Source organism: Lepidochelys kempii, chromosome 27, assembly GCF_965140265.1.
Source record: "Lepidochelys kempii isolate rLepKem1 chromosome 27, rLepKem1.hap2, whole genome shotgun sequence".
Classification (NCBI taxonomy): Eukaryota; Metazoa; Chordata; order Testudines; family Cheloniidae; genus Lepidochelys; species Lepidochelys kempii.
Genome location: NC_133282.1, coordinates 15,870,117 through 15,885,153, shown reverse-complemented (window position 1 = coordinate 15,885,153; position 15,037 = coordinate 15,870,117). Strand labels below are relative to the sequence as shown.

The following is a 15,037-nucleotide window of genomic DNA, read 5'->3' as shown; positions in this document are numbered from 1 at the left end:
GGCACTGCACAGACAGGCCCTGCCTGAGCAGCTGACAATCTTCATCGCGTTGGGAAGGACCATTGGCTCCATTTTACAGATGAGGAACCAGGGATAGAGAGATTAAGGGAGTTGCTCAGGATCACATAAGGAGCCTGTCACAGAACAGGGATGAGAACCAGGATCTCCCGAGTCCCCACCCGCTGCCTTTAACCACACGGCAGTCCCTCCTGCGCGTATAATTTTATTTCAACAAGCCATCCTTAAACCTTTCCCAGCCTCCCCCACCCACCTCAGTCACAGGCTCCAATCTGACCCAGGTGGCTAGTAACGTCAACTGGAAGGCAACATCATAGTCTGTGTGAATGAGTTCACTGGGACTCAGCTCAGTTTCTCGCGGGGATGGGAGTCGATGTCACAAGACACCAGGATCGCAACTGGCACCTCTTGGTTTCAGCAGAGCACTCAAGGACCGAATGGGCCATGGAGATGGAGCTCTCCTTCCACAGTTTGAGGTGGGCTGGGACGGGGCAGGCTCAATGTGCCAACTCAGCCAAAAGTGGGCACTGGGGGATGATACTCCCCCCTGCCAGGCGCTGAGCATTCAGCCTCCACAGCACTCCGAGACCTTGCTATGTCTCCCATATGGCAGTGCCACCCGGCTGGCGCCCCAGGCATCATGGCACAGGGGCACTCGACTGATATTGCCATGCAGAATTCACAGCAGGCCCCATCCCCCCCTTCGAACTTTCTGCGTCCAGCTGGGGAAACACCCTCCTGGCCCAAATGCAGGGGCAGCAACCAGTTCTCTGAGCACACAGTTGCTGCTGGGACACCCATATGTCTAGAGAAGATGCCCTGGTGCGGGGAGGGTGTCCAGCTTGGGCTATTTCACATAGTCTCTTTCCAGAAAGATGCACTTTAAAGGTGCCCTGCAAAGAGGAAATGAATGGGCTTCTGCCCTTTTCCTGTGTGGTTCGAAGAGGTGGAGAAGGAAAGCCTGACAAGTGTTTTTTCCTCTGCTCCTTCCTCCCTAGAAATCTCAGGGATGTCACCTCTGATCTTCCCTGGTTTTGCAGAAGAGCTGCTTGCAGGACACTGGGATCGGGGCCTGGGGCTTTTTCAACCCTTTGTCGAAGGGGCAAGGAATCCTTCCCGAAGAGCTTTTTCTCCCCAGGGTTTTCCCAAAAAAGTCTGAATAAACATCACTTCCCTTCTCACACAGCCTTTGCTTCCTTGGTATTCACGACGTCATCTCTCTACCAGTTCTCCTGTCGTCCACGGAGTCTCCCAGGGGAACGAGATCAGAGCGGCTGATGTGAAAAGCAAACAGAATAAACACACTTAATAATTATATTATATATTATGCGCACAAACACAGGGTGCTGCCCCCCACACACACACAAAACCGATCTAGATTTTTATGATGTCATCCATTACTGTGTTCTCTGCGTAGTCATAGGTGCATACACACACACCTGACTATGTAAGCTTTTATCAGGTCACCCATCACCGTGGTATTTGCTGCATCAGCGAAGAATCAGTACAAGGAAACTCTTTCCGAGCTTGGGGGCGAACTCTCTCTTAGCCAATCAGAAGCCAGTAGATTCTCATATCTATTTGTGAGCCGCTCCTTCTGACCAATCAGATCAAGGGAAAAGCACATTGCATCCTGCAGCCACGCCCCTAACTTTCTAGCCACCTGATCTGAGCCTGCTACTGACATACTTTGGTCCCCTGCGATCGGATTGGCGGGTGGCACATGTGCAACTGGAAGGGCTGCCATTGGTGGCCAATCAATCCAGCTTTTGCAAATTGCAAGCAATGGAAAGCAGTGGCCTGATGGACTCAAGAGCGGATGTACCATTTTGAAGATTTAAAAAAACCCAATGAAATGGAACCATCTGGCAATAAATATTCAGTGACGTCCTGTAAGGTTTGCCAAAATCTGAATGGTCACAATGTTTTCCAGCACATTCCCAGTAGGCCTGGAATAATAAATGATCATAATACTCTGAATGCTTTGGCGTCTTTGACTGGAGAATCTTAAGGTACATGCATTAGTTATTCAAGGTAGGTCGGAGTTATCCCCCCATTGTATAGATGGGGAAACTGAGTCACGGGGGGCGAGAACCAGGAATCGGTCCCAGCAATCTCAGTTAGAACAGGAAATGGTGAGCCAAGATTCTTGCATTCTATTCCCAGTTCTGGGAGGGGAGTGTCACCTACTGGACAGAGTACGGTGGGGCTGGGAGCTGTTAAACTGCACTTTCTTACCAGGCACGGAAACAGAACCCAGGAGTCTTGGTTCCTAGATAACGCCTCTAACCACTAGACCACCTGTCTCATTCTATAGCTGTACATTAGCAAGCCACCCACACACATGCACATGTAGGGCCCGATCCTGCAGTCGTTCCTTCAAAGGGAGGTTTATTTTGCACTAAGACCCTGAGCACCTCGTGTTGGATAAACAGAGAGAGTCTGGAGGAATTCAGAATCCATCCTACCTATGGAGTAAAGACGAGCAGGTGTGGTACGTACATCAACCACGAACGTATGAACTATACGTACATCAACCACGAACGAGTGGGCTTCATGCAGGAACTGGGGGAGATTCTCCGGCCTGTGCTAGGCAGGAGATCAGACGAGATGTTCAGAATGGCCTAGCAATCTACCTGTGCACACACGCACGCACACACAATTTAGAGTAACCCAAGCTCAAGCATCAGCACCGTCTCCTCTCAGCCTTGCTCTGCTAGCCGTGTCTGCAATCTCTCTCTAGAGCCAGATCAATTGCATTCATATGAGGGGCTCCCACCCACTGTTAACCAGACAACCTCCGAGCTGGGTTCTCTCTCCTGCCAAGGTTCATTCATGCCATCAAGTTTTCACCTTGTGGGCCGGTTGCCTCAGTTTCTCTTAACTCCACCGGGATTCCTTGCTTTCCCGCCAGCCATCCGGACGGGAGAGGGTTAAAGGGACAGGATGGGTAAGCTATAAATTTCACATCAGAGAGTGGGGAGAGCGGAGCTGTGGGGGGAAGCTGGGAAAAAGCCAGTGGGCTGTCTCTAGGTAACAATAAACACGGCGAGCAAGGAGCAGCTGTTACACTGACTCTCTCTGCATCACAATGTTGAAATAACGCTAATAAACCACACACACACACACGCCACCGGTTCATGGGGGGAGAGGGTCGTACCCGGGGCCCGGATGGCCTGGACCACAGGCCTGGGGATGGTGAGTTGAGTTTTGCTATCCAGAGAGGGGGCTGGTGGTTAGCACGAGCCGTGCCCCAGCTCTGGAGGGGGAAAGAGGAATGGAGAACAAGTCATAATGAAAAATGCTGCCAAGAGAGGATGGAGGCCGCGATCCAGTATGCTACAGAGCGTGAAGTCAGCGATGGCCCGGGGGCGGAGGGGGTGTCTGTTTATTAGGCCCTTGGCAACCCTGCATTGGAGCAGCTTAGTCGTTAAAGGATTCAATCCTCAAACAGCGAGGGGAGCAGCATCCCCGTTTTACAGGTAGGGAATCGAGGCACAAGGCCGGCAGAAAGACTTACCTGAGGAGTCTGCGGCTGAGCTAGGAGACGAACCAAGGGCTGGGAGTTCCCAGTCTGGTACCCTGCCCACTAGGCCACCCACTTGGTTCTACTCACAAGACCAAGACCCTAAGTTTAGACATAACAGGCCCCAGTTAGCCCCATGTTTGGATGTATAGGTGCCTATAGAAACACGCTTAGATGTATAGGTACCTATCAACCCATGCTTAGAGGCATAGATGCCTATAGATACACGCTTAGATACATAGGTGCTTATAGGTACATAATGAGATTTAAATCTAGGAGCAGCCCTGTCAGCATCACTGAGTTCAGTGCAACTGCTCCTGTGTGTGCAGTGTTACCAACTCTCTGTTTTTCCAAGTCCTACAACATTTGGTGTTTCTCGAGGTCCCTTCCAGCCCGAATCCTGCTGCTAAATGGGACAGGAGCGAAAAGAAACAAAGGCCACGTCTTTTGCAAATGTGACTAGCACTTTGTGGGCTGCACCCTGACACCTTTAAATGGGGCTGGTTTCCAGAGGGTGGGTACTCAGCACTTTCTGAAAGCCAGGCCCTTTGGAGGTGCTTCTGGTACCCCAAATCACCAGCCTAAGATCCACGGGGGTGCGAGGGGAGGAGTTGATGTTTTAAAGGAAGAAAACGGGGGGGAACGTGGTGAACCTAAAAGGATAATATTGGTGTCATGGACCTGGGGCAGATCCCACCACCCTCCAGCACTAAAGCTTTGGGGAGACTGCACCCCACCCCTCAGAACCCAGCCCAGGTTTTGGGAGTTTAGCTGGGGCTGGGTGGATTCTTCAGCAATGCAGACAGGATCAACAAAGCTCCTGGTTTGTGCTCCTCACAACGGAGTCTTGGGGCTCTGATGGAAGGATCATCGTGGTAACTGAAGAGTTGGCACCCACAATTCTGTGATTGAAAAGCACCCACAGTATGGCTTACACATGGACTCAGAAATGGCCAGTGGAGCCCACTTCCATGCTTGACTCAAGGTTGGTGGCGACCATCTGACCATGCTTTGGTGGCCTCCAGGTGTGGCTGACACTAGTGCTGTGGGCACAGAACAAAACAGCAGCTGCACTTGAACATAAGAACGGCCATTCTGGGTCAGACCAATGGCCCATCCAGCCCAGTCTCTTGGCTTCCAACAATGGCCAACGCCAGGTGCCCCAGAGGGAATGAACAGAACAGGGAATTATCCAGTGATCCATCCCCTGTCGCCCATTCCCAGCTTCTGGCAACCAGAGGCTCAGGACGCTTCAGAGCATGGTTTTGCATCCCTGCCCATCCTGGCTAATAGCCATTGATGACCTATCCTCCAGGAACTTATCTAGTTCTTTTTTGAACCCTGTTATGGTCTTGGCCTTCACAACATCCTCTGGCAAGGAGTTCCACAGGCTGGCTGAGTGCTGTGTGAAAAAATACTTCCTTTTGTTTTAAACCTGCTGCCTATTAATTTCATGTAGTGACCCTTAGTTCTTGTGTTATGAGAAGGAGTAAATAACACTTCCTTATTTACTTTCTCCACACCAGTTATGATTTTATAGTCTCTATCATTTCCCCCCTTAGTTGTCTCTTTTCCAAGCTGAAAAGTCCCAGTCTTATTAATCTCTCCTCATACGGAAGCTGTTCCATACCCCTAATCATTTTTGTTGCCCTTTTCTGAACCGTTTCCAATTCCAGTATATCTTTTTTGAGATGGGGCAACTACATCTGCACACAGTATTCAAGATGCGGGTGTACCACAGATTTATATAGAGGCAACACGATATTTTCTGTCTTATTGTCTGTCCCTTTCTTAATGATGCCCAACATTCTGTTCACTTCTTTGACGGCCGCTGCACAGTGAGTGGATGTTTTCAGAGAACGATCCACAATGACTCCAAGATCTCTTTCTTGAGTGGTAACAGCTAATTTAGACCCCATCATTGTATATGTAGGGTTGGGATTATGTTCTCCAATGTGCATTCCTTTGCATTTATCAACATTGAATTTCACCTGCCCGTTTGTTGCCCAGTTTTAAAGCCACCTTTAAAGAGTGCTTGACCTTCTCAGCCCTAGGCGGTGGCAGCTCAGGGTTAAGGTCAGGTACGTTATAAGAGGCCATGCGCACACGTTCTCTGCTCGGTGGCTCAGTGCAAGAGCGTTGTTTTGTAGGGCTAACAATCTTGCACCCTGGCTACCAATGGTGAAAGGGAAATGCAAGCTGGTTTGCTTTGCTGTCGGAAGCAAGGCAGCCGCATTCTTGGGAGTAAGAGCATGGGGGAGGCTCTTTGAGCCCCAAATATAACGATGCAGCTGCTCTAGCTAATTAATAGGCCCTGGAGTGTCTAATTCCAGTAGCTCATGGTGCACGGATCTGGCAAGAAAAATATTCCCAGAAGATCTGGTATACAGGAGGAAAAATCCAAGCCCCATTGGAATTTCAGAGGCGATACTTCCCATATCCATTGGGCACCGATATCTCCACTGGTCCGATTTGACTTTATCCCAGTCATTAAAAAAAAAAACCTTGCTTGGCAAGCTGGCGGAGTCGCAGTTTTTGGGGAAGGGATAGCTCAGTGGTTTGAGCATTGGCCTGCTAAACCCAGGGTTGAGAGTTCAATCCTTGAGGGGGCCATTTAGGGATCTGGGGCAAAAATTGGGGATTGGTCCTGCTTTGAGCTGGGGGTTGGACTAGATGACCTCCTGAGGTCCCTTCCAACCCTGATAGTCTATGGCTCTATGACACCTGCAAGGCAGATAAACCCAGAACTGCCCCAGGAGCCCATTTCCTTGGCTCCCGGGAATCTGCAATGCAGGCAAGCGGCCTCCGTGTGAGCCCTGTGTTACGGCAAGGGGGGCCGGGGGGAGAGACTTGATTCTGCCTTTGCAGTCTGGGCCGGTCTCGGAAGCTGGCTTGGGCATGCCAGCTGCTTTCTTGGCACTGCCTGCTGGCGAGGGAGGTGTTTAGCTAGAGACAGCAGCGGTGCTTTTTGATGCCAGCACGCCCAGCCCGGAAGGGGAGCCGCGGATGCTGCCCCCAGGATCTTAGCCACAGAGATAGTGACTATCGGTCTAGTCCAATGTCTCCCCCTTTCTATTCAGATCAGGAAGCAACTGATGCCAGTCAAGTCTATTGCAGCAAGATTCCATCTCTCCGCCTGTCCCTTTATTTCCTCCGTCCCTGTTCTTCTCTTCCAAGTCTCTGTCATTCTCACAAGAGAAACGCTGCCAAGACGCAAGGGGGGTATACAGAGACTGTATCCAGGCGTGATGCACAGACACGTACACACCCCAACCCTTCAGGGAGGTAGGAAGCCATGTAAACAAGCACGTGGGATAGCAAACAGGCCCCGTGTACATGGAGAAGTGCTGTCTGGCACAAGGTCTGGGTTTTCAATTCCCATCATGCCACTGAACGAGGGGGAATTCTGAGTAACATCCGTCCGAGGGAGCGTCGGAGCTGAGAGCAGCATCAAACATGCGAGCAGCAAGGGAACGTCCCGGGTGGAAGGTAACTGTTGTTCCAGCAAAGGGTGAGAAGTAAAGATTCCTGAGATGATCAGGGCTGTGTGCTCTTGTAGGCAGACTTTCGCCCGTGGACTGGCAAAGGTTTTGTCCCACCCTGCCAGCTGAATTCATTTGATCGGTGCGTCAACTCATGGTGCCCACAGGAAAGGAGACATGGCCAAGGATGCACAGTTAGTCCCTGGAAGCAAGAGTAACCAGGGAAATTAGACTAACCATAGAAGGTTAACCGTTTGGAGGAGCGATGCCAAGCAATGGAAGCCAGGTAAGAAGGGATGGACGGATGGGTGTGCATGGGGATGGGTAGGTAGACGGATAGCTTCACTCCACACTTCCTATAGCAACTCAGGCATTGCCAGAATGGGCCAGAGCCAAGGGCCATCCAGCCCAAGGTCCCATCTCTGACAGCGCCAGCTACAGTTGCTTCAGAAGAAGGTGCAAGGAACCCAGGAGTGGACAGCCAGGGAATAGCCTGCCTAGGGGGGCGGGTCTCTGTCTTAGCCCCCACGCGTTAGAGCTCGGCTTAGCCGCACTCCCAGGCTCTTGCTAGGAAGAGCCGTGTGTGTCCAGCTGGCGGGGAGGTGATCGGCATGGCCCGGCCTGGGAATCAGGAGCCCTGGGTTCTAGCATGGACGTGCCGGTGCCCTCGGGCAAGTCATTTTGTGCCACTGTTGCCCTTCCCTGCCATCTTCCGGGGCAGGGCCGGTCTCTCGCTCCGAGCCTGTGCAGCACCCGGCCCAGCAGGGCCTCTCCATGCTCCCGACAGGCTCGGGGTGGGGGGGGCGCTTTGCCTCCCTCTCTGGGCTTGGCGGCACGTGCCGGCCCACGTGGTGCTGCCGGCACGGGCGGGAAGAGCGAGATCCTGTCGGTATAGAAGCCGGGCCTGGCGTTGGGCCATCGGAGGCGCCTGGAAGAGAGACGCTAACCCCCCTTCAGCAGGCAGCGGAGGGGCTGTACTTTGCATTCCAGCGCAGACGGCGGCCGTGCAGCAAACACGGCAAGAAAAAAAAAACCCCAAATGACACTAAATATTAATGGCTGCCCTACATTAGGCAGCCTGCACCTGACTCGAGTGAGCCGGGAGAGCCGAGTGCCTTCCCCACCCCTTGCATTCTGCAGGGCAGCTGCCCTCGCGCATGGCCCAGGAGACAGCCTTCCCTTCCCTGCCAGCAGGACGCCCCCCATCCCGCCCCCGACTGGGACACGCCAGAAGGTGGGGGGGAGGGGGCTGGTGCAGCCGAGCAGGAAGCTTGTGCACCAGCTGCGCTCCCCTTTCCAGAGGTTCCCCTCACACACACACACACACGCACCTCCCAGGCATCGGTGTGCATGGGAGCCAGGGAGGGGAAGATATAAACAAAGCAAAGGAGGGGGGCTGGATGCTAAGTGGGGGCTTCGGGAGGGGTGGGCTTTGCCCCTAAGGGGTAGCAGCACTGACCGGAGGGGGGGTCTCAACGGAGGGTTGGGGAGCAAAGCTGATGAGGATCCAGCTGTGTGGGGGGCTGGGTGAAGGGAAGCATTGGATGGGATCCAGGCCACAGAGGGAACCCACCCAATGGAGGAGCCATCAGCCTCCCAGCCCTGAAAGGCAACAGCTCCTTGGACAGCGCGTCGCATGGGAAAAGATCGATCAGCTGTTGAGTCCAGCCCAGCCAGAGCCCGGCCCACCCCAGCCAACCCATGCAAGTGACGCACATGGAGGGCCAGGGTCGGCTTGTGGGAGCAAGGCTCCATCCAAGCGCAAAAGGCTTCCCAGCCACGGGCATCATTGCAATGCTCAGTGTAGACGGGCCCCCTCATCCACCTGGCTCTTAGCACGGAAAGGGCCCATGGGTCTTCATCCTCCAGGTCTCGCTACGAGGAGGAAGCGGTCACAGGAAATTCCAGTTTGTCGCCCCGGGTTGAAAAGCGTTCCATTCCCAGTCACCTGCTGGGCAGCGCCTTCCTGCCCCACAGCAGGACCATCCATCCCCATCTCGTGCTGGGAACGTCCCCCCTCCCCGCTCGGCTCAGCTGGGGGCCCAAACACCATAGCAGCACTCGGGTTTGCCACGCACGACCCAGGCCAGCTCTGCCCTACACACAGCGCTGCCTCTCCTGGCCAGTGGTGCCCACAGATCGTCCAGGGACAGCCAGTGGAGAGAGCATGGGGGGTAGGGGGGTTCATGATCAGCTGCTAAAAGTGACCCAAAACTCCGTTCTCTCAGCATAAGGGCTGGGCTTTTTGGGACACCCAGAATGCACTGGTGCAGCACAAGGCCCTGCTATATGTGGCCACGAGCTGACAGCTTCCAATCCAACCGATGCTGCTGGATGGACGCTCCAAGCTGCCATAACCCAGGGGACAAGTGAGACGTGCTGAGCTCCTGCCCCTGTGACCCAAGGCCGGGTCCTCGCTTCTGTTTTGCTGTTTCCTCAGGTTGTCCTGTAGCTCCCCAACAGATCCTGGCCACAGAAAGCCACAGTTGCCCTGGCCCTCCGGAGGGCAGAGGAAGCTTCTATCACAGTGTCTGGGCAACAAGGGGTTACCTCCCTGCTGCAGCTTGCTTCCCTGTCGAGTTTGATCTTTTGCCCTCGCTCCCCAGCAGGGCTGCACCCCCCACCCCCAGGAGAAACCCCTTTAAAGCCCCAGGTCCAGGGTGGAGAGCCGGTGGGCCTGGCCTTTGCTGAGGTGGGGTCTGCATTGGAGCTAAACCCCAGGTACCCGTGCTCCAGCCAAGGGCTGGGCATGGGCACACGGAGAACAGCTGGGAGCGAGGACTGCTCGCCTCTTCGGAGCGACCTCCATCCTGGATCAAGCTGTTGGCACCACATGGCGTCTCTCTGCTTGGTCCAGAGCAGCTTGAGGACACTGCTGTCCTGGAGGCAACGAGCCAAGGGTCACCTACCCCAGCTCTAGAATGGGCACTGAGGATCTCCAAAGGCCTGGAGGTTGGTACCGCCAGCAGTCTCCTCTTAGGGGTGGGGAAGGTGGACTGGAGGTGGCCTCACAGCCCGGGCCCTCCCGTCTGTCCGTCCATCCAGAGAGAGAACCGTCGTGGCTTAAGGGGAAGCAGAAGCCGCTGGATCTCAGGAAGGCCCAAGCGTTGTCTTTGCATTGTGCAGTCAGAGCATCGGCCGCGGGGTCTCCGCAGGGCGAAGGGAGGAGACGCATCAGTGAATCCTGAGGCCGTTAGGGGAGACCGGCTATGGGTCATCCTGCACCTTGCACGGCTTTGTCCGCCTGACTGTCCCACAACACCGTACGCAGCTGCTCAAATTACCCAGAAGTCCCTTCTTTCAGCAACAGGCCTGGCTCTCCAAGACTCCCAGAATGCACCGGGGCAGCAAGGGACCCTGGCGTGAACAAGCAGAACGGTTCCTGTCAACACCAGAGGCTCCAACCCCCCAAGCAGTGGGAGGGAGGGCAGCAGCTGTCCCACGTGGGGCGTGAAGGGCAACAGCAAGAGGGCGACAATTAGGAGGGGAAGTTTGCTTTAAAAGAGCCAAACCCGAGAAGAGCCCCAGCTACCCATCACTGTCTGCCCGCGGTGCCGTCTCCCACCCGTTCTGTGCCCGCGCTGCACGAGGGAACAGCGTCTGCCCAAGCTGCTCTCCCCAGCCCAACCATGCAGCCGCTCTTGGACGGAAACCCGCCCGCTGCTACCCCGAGGGGCGCTGGCCCCCAGCCTGGGCTGAAGGGGCACAAAGGGCCAGGCCCGCTGCGGGCTAGAATGTGGGGCACCAGCCCAGCTTCAACGTCCAGCCGGTCTCAGATTGGGGACTGCCCCGTGGCCAAGAGGAAGCAGACCTGGGGCCTGGCGGGGAGTGGGGTGTTTCCTGTGCGGGTGACGTCAGCCAGCAATTCCCCCAGCGCGGTTTATTTACAGAACGTACCCACCTCCCACGCTCTCTGGGTCCACACTGCATCCAAGCCAGCTTCAGGCCTCTGCCCCATCCCTGCCTCTCTCGTTCATAGGCTCAAACCCCAAACAGATCCATCTACCTTAGCGGACCCACGGTGCCCGTTTTCCTTCAGCTCCTTGTTCCGGGTTTGTACAGAGCCTAGCACAACGAGGTCCTGGGCCGTGATCCAGGGCCTGGCACTGCACAATACAGAGAGCAAGCACCTGGCCGGAAGGTGGGGATGGGGGGGGATTGGGGAAGGCTGTTGGGGGGGGTTAACAGTGGCTGAGGGTGAAGGGTGGAGCAGAAGTGGTGGAGTTGGGGCGTTGCTCTCGGGGCTGGCCCATGGCCAAACTTTCCCTTGCTCTAAACTGCTACAAAGCATGTACACAAGCACGCCCCCCCCCCCCATGTAAGGCTGGGTCCAGCCATTCAGCTGGCACCCATGAAAGGCCTCGACTAGACCGGGAAGAAAGGTCTGCTTTCAAAGACACATTAAAACCCTAGTGTAGACAGGGCAAGCCGCATTTTAAGCTGGGTTAGTTGGTTGGGGTGAAACATGGGATTGGGGCAGGAACTGGGAGTTCGTCTCCCCGCCAATACACATCAAAACTCCAACTGGCCTTGTCAACACTTAGGATTTCACCCCGTCTCCGCGAGTGTACAATCCGCTGAAAGTGAAGAGCTGACCCTGGCTACGCCATGGTGAAACCGACGAAGGGGACTGGCTGCATACCCACGCTGTCCTGCAGTGTACCGGTGTACTTTGGAAGTGACGATACCAGTGTAAAGGTCCCCAGAGGGAAGGGGAATTAGCCAGACTGGGACACAGTGCCATTATACTGGAACGGTCTAACTAGAGTGGTATAAAAATCACCCCCCTTACTGACCCAGTTATTCTGACACAATCTTCGTGAACACCAGGCCGTGGGGCGACCAGGCAGGTCTGCAGTGATTTCACCCAGAGGGGTTCAAATCACATCTTCTAGTCAATCCATGCGACTAGGTGTGTAGACCAGGCCTCAGCCATCGGGCTCTCAACTCGCCGGCTGCTGGCAAATGGGAGTGCAGGGTACATGGGGGTAGTTTAAATTTCTAGACCTGGAGGAGAGGGACAAGGAGCAGCCCTTTGGCTTTCTTAGCCCCAGGGCCAAAGCCGTGGGACTGACCCCAGTCATCCCAGCCTGCGGAACCAAGAACCAACTCCAGCTGCCTTGGGTGAAGGCACAGCGGAAACACCATGAAGCTAGTGGAGCAAGCACCAGGTGGGGACTCAGGAGATCTGGGGTCTTATCCCAGCTCGGCCACTGGGTGGCTAGGTGACTGTGCCTCAGTTTCCCCACCTGGAAAATGGGGATAACAATCCTGCTCTCTTCCGGAAAGCACTTGGAGATTGACTGACAGAAATAAGGTGAACCAGGGACGACGATTATTGGGTTATTACCTCTTGGGAGTGCCTCCGATACAGCAGTGAGGGAAACCCTTCTCAACAGAGTCAGCCACTGAGACTTTGCAGGACATGTGGCTCTCATCTTGGCTGAAGGGTTCTCCTCCTCATAACCCTCTTAGGGCGAACTTGCCCCCTCCCCCAAACTGGCTAAATGGCAGAGGCTGGAATATTCATTTTCATTTCCCCCCCCCCCCCCCGCTACCCCTTTTCCCTCCGCGCTGATCCCCAGCCAAGAGTCCAGAGCTGAAAGTAGCGCGTGATTGATGGCAGTGTTTTCACGGTAAGCGTACCCTGTAGTCCAATCCTTGTACCTTTCCCAATTCCTCCCTTGTCCCTATTCAGAGATCATGTTGTCTCATGTTGGTCCCAGAGGCACCATTAATTAAAAATACATCCAATTAAATGGCAGGTGAAAACGTGCAATTCCTGGCCCATTCCACCCCGGTCCCCCTTCCGCCTTGGCTCAGCTGCGCTTTGATTTGAGCGAGAGGAATAGGGGAGGGTTCTCTGAACCTCAGCCAGCAGCGCCCGGGCCAGTCTGTTCGGGTGGGTGCACGAGCACTGATCTCCATGGCTGGTGGATCATCAGCTGTGCCCTGCTGCTCTTCAAGTCGCACGGCTCCCGGCTCCCCTTGGCCACTCGGGCTGCCAGGGCCGAAGCTGGGACGGCTGGGGTGGGCCCCGGTGAGCAGAGTTGTCGGAGCGACAAGCCGGTGCAAAGGCTTCTGCAGGGTAGAACACCCCTGCCCAAATACTCACTGTGCCCTCCCCCCAAACGGATGGGACAGACAGACAGAGGATAACAGGCCTGGTAATGATGTGACAGCTGGGATACGAATGGCTGAATCTGGCAAGATGCTCATTACTGATTGTGCCCACGGACGCGGGGTGGACTCTGTGCCAACTCCCCCCTGCCCTTACCGCTGGGAGAAATGAATCCTAATGGGCCAGTGGAGCCAGGGTGCCCGGTGGGCATTCCCTCTCAGGGTTGGGGAGGGCGGGGGAGACGGGAAATGCCAGAAGGCCACGCAGGGTGGAGGGGAAGCCAAATGGCGGGGGTGGGAGTGGAGGGACACATGGGCTGATGGCAGAGGCCTGACTAGAAGCTGGAAGACAGAGACAGAGGGAGCATAGACACCTAGCCAGAGAGCGGGCATGGCCAGTGGAGAGAGGACTGGGTGGAGACACGGGAGACCTGTGCTCTAGTCCCAGCTCTGGCACTGATTTGCTGTGGGACCTGGGGCCAGTCATTCCCTGCTTCTGTGCCTCAGTTTCCCTTCCTCTTTGTCTGCCTTGCAATTTAGACCGTCAGCTTGTTGGGAGCAGGGACACTCTCTTACCCTGTCTGTACAGCACCTAGCGCCCAAGGGCCTAGCCCCAGCTGCAGTTGCCGGGCACGCCTCTGTTGCAGAGAACAGCAGCTGGCAAAAGTGACCAGGTGGCTAAACAACCAGGTGCTTCCTGGCTCGCGGGCTGCTTGTCACTGTGACGTCCAAGTGCCCTGCAACCCCTCTGCAGTCACACATTAGCCAAGGAAGTGACAGGCAGGTAAACGGCCAGGGCCAGACACAGAAGCCACAGACATGGAGACAGTTGCCAGTGGCCGGGACGCTCTGGTGCTAGAGCCCTGTGTTAGCCACCAAGGAGGTGGGGCAGGAGCAAAGCAGGGAACTGGCCGGTGGACACACCTCACCAGCAGCCAGGACCTGTGTACAGCGCCTGGCACCCCACCCGAGGCGCAGTAACTGTGGAAGCAGGCAGGAGGGGGCCGGTAGATTGGGGCTGGGGGAAGGATGAGGGCCCCTGCTCTATTTAGCTCCCGGACAGGAGCAACCAGAGTAAATACAAGAGACAGGTCTGGGTGGGAAGGGACAGGAGGCAAAGGAGTGATCTGAACGGGGGCTGAGGTCCTGGGCCAGGAGGCGGTTCAAGGGGGCCAGGCCATTTGGGGCTGGGGAACCCGCAGAGCTTCGCCGGCTTCACTTTAACGCTAATTGGAGCTTTTAATCTTCAGTGACTTTCCGCTCGGGGGGCCGGCAGGCGCACCAGCTGTGCTGCAATTCCACCCGCGCCGGCTTTTTAATCAAGCCGCCTTCACCGCGGAGGGCTGGGGGAAGGGAGGACGCAGAGCAGGGTCGCTGAGGCCAGGGGGCCTGCTAGCCCTAGCAAGGGAAGCCAGTGCGCCTGGTACCCCCACGCCCAAGACCTGAGCTCAGAGATCTCAGGCCAGAGCCAAGCCCGGGAGTTCAAAGGGCGGCTGGGCTGGGGAGGTCTCATTCCAGGCATCCGGCCTGCACCGCGCTCCACCCCATTGTAGCAAACAGCACAAGGACTGAAAGAACCCCGGAGCCAGACTGCCAAGCTGGGTCCCTACAGCTCTGGGCTGGCCTTCAGCAGCGGGCGGGGACAGGGGAATCTGACGCTGCAAGTTCAATAAGTGAAGCTTCCTTGGCAGATTACTAGAGTCTGATCTCCCGTGTAGCATGGGCTAGAGACCCTTCCCCAGGGGTCCCTGCCTCCAGCCCAGATCTTACGGCTGAGCCAGAGCAGAGCTTCTAGAAAGAGACATCCAGTACTGAGTGGAAGACCCCATGTGATGGACAATCCACCACAGCCCTAGTGGTTAATTCTCCTCCCTTCAAATTCTGCACCTTA

General features: G+C 55.6%; 1 protein-coding gene across 1 annotated transcript in view; it reads right to left on the bottom strand.

Annotated features, from left to right (window-relative positions):
* Positions 1-244: 244 nt before the first annotated feature.
* Positions 245-15,037, bottom strand: part of CDK12 (cyclin dependent kinase 12) — a 72,613-nt gene continuing 57,820 nt past the window's right edge. The window contains exon 15 of the transcript XR_012156417.1: positions 245-1,292. The gene's annotated coding sequence lies outside the window, so the exon portion shown is untranslated. The remainder of the gene's footprint in view (positions 1,293-15,037) is intronic.